The 1,210-nt window shown below is 43.8% G+C and overlaps 1 long non-coding RNA gene across 1 annotated transcript in view; it reads left to right on the forward strand.

Annotated features, from left to right (window-relative positions):
* Nucleotides 1–489: 489 nt before the first annotated feature.
* Nucleotides 490–1,210, forward strand: part of LOC114006497 (uncharacterized) — a 1,514-nt gene continuing 793 nt past the window's right edge. The window contains exons 1-2 of the long non-coding RNA XR_003548204.1: nucleotides 490–560; nucleotides 756–881. This is a non-coding gene — a long non-coding RNA (uncharacterized LOC114006497). The remainder of the gene's footprint in view (nucleotides 561–755; nucleotides 882–1,210) is intronic.

Raw genomic sequence — 1,210 nt, forward strand, 5'->3', positions numbered from 1 at the left:
TCTTTTCAAAAGTTTTTGCTTTGTAGAATTTTTTAAGCGAAAGCATTTTACCCGCTTTCTGGCACCTAATACCACCTAATTTTGTAAAAATAATTTGCACTCGCTCTCCCAACCCAGCAGAGGCAAAGGGAAGAGGCCTACTTGGAGATACAGCCACAAGGATTCTGCAAACTAGCCATTTTGAGGGAACAGAAATTAAGATTTCCCACTGATAATTTGGCTTCCAGCACACAAAACTCGTGTGGTAGGAAGGCCCCTTCCAGTCGTCCTGTCTCTGTGCCTGACTTTGTCTGTACTTCTGTCTCGGTCTCTGATTCCTATTTTTTACATTTTTGCTTTTTAGAATTTTTTAAGGGAAAGCATTTTCTGCACTTTCTGGGCACTCCTACCACCTGTTATTGTTAAAATAATTCCCTCTCCCCCTCCTACCTCAGGAGAGACAAAGGGAAGAGGCCTTCACAAGACACAGCCACATGGATTCTGCCAACTAGTCATTCTGGGGGAACAGAAATCACAACTTCCCACTGATAATTAGGCTTCAAGCACACAAAACCTCTGTGGTATGTAAACCCCTTCCAATCCTCCTGTCTCTGTACCTGTCTTTGTCTGTCTCTACCTCTGTCTCGGTCTCTGATTCCTATTTTTTTTTTAATTTTTGCTTTTTAGAATTTTTTAAGAGAAAGCATTTTCTGCGCTTTCTGCCCTCCTACCACTTGTAATGGTTAAAATAATTCCCTCTCCCTTTCCAAACCCAGGAGAGTCAAAGAGAAGAAACTTTCTTCAAGACACAGCCACATGGATTCTGAAATCTAGCCATTTTGGGAGAACATAAATCAAGACTTCCCAGTGATATTTGGCTTCCAGCAAACAAATCTCACCTGGTAGGAAGACCCCTTCCAGACCTCACATCTCTGTAACTGTCTTTGTCTGTTTCTACCTCTGTCTTGGTTTCTGTCTCATAATTTTTTAAATTTTAACTTTTTACTTTTTTGTTTTTGGAGAGATTTTCATTGTAGGGCGCGTGTGCTCGCCAGACAGACAGAGAGAGACATAGAGACAGAAAGCGAGAAATCACCCCCCAGGGGGGATGGTCACGCCGCAATCCCTTCTCCTCCATTCTCCCCTCGGGATCTTGGGCACACACGCACATGCGCCCAGTGTGAGTTTTAAGCCACCGGGTCCGGGACATGAACCGCGGTCGACTATGTGG

The sequence above is a fragment of the Tupaia chinensis genome, unplaced genomic scaffold, assembly GCF_000334495.1.
Source record: "Tupaia chinensis unplaced genomic scaffold, TupChi_1.0 Scaffold148398_1, whole genome shotgun sequence".
Taxonomy (NCBI): Eukaryota; Metazoa; Chordata; class Mammalia; order Scandentia; family Tupaiidae; genus Tupaia; species Tupaia belangeri.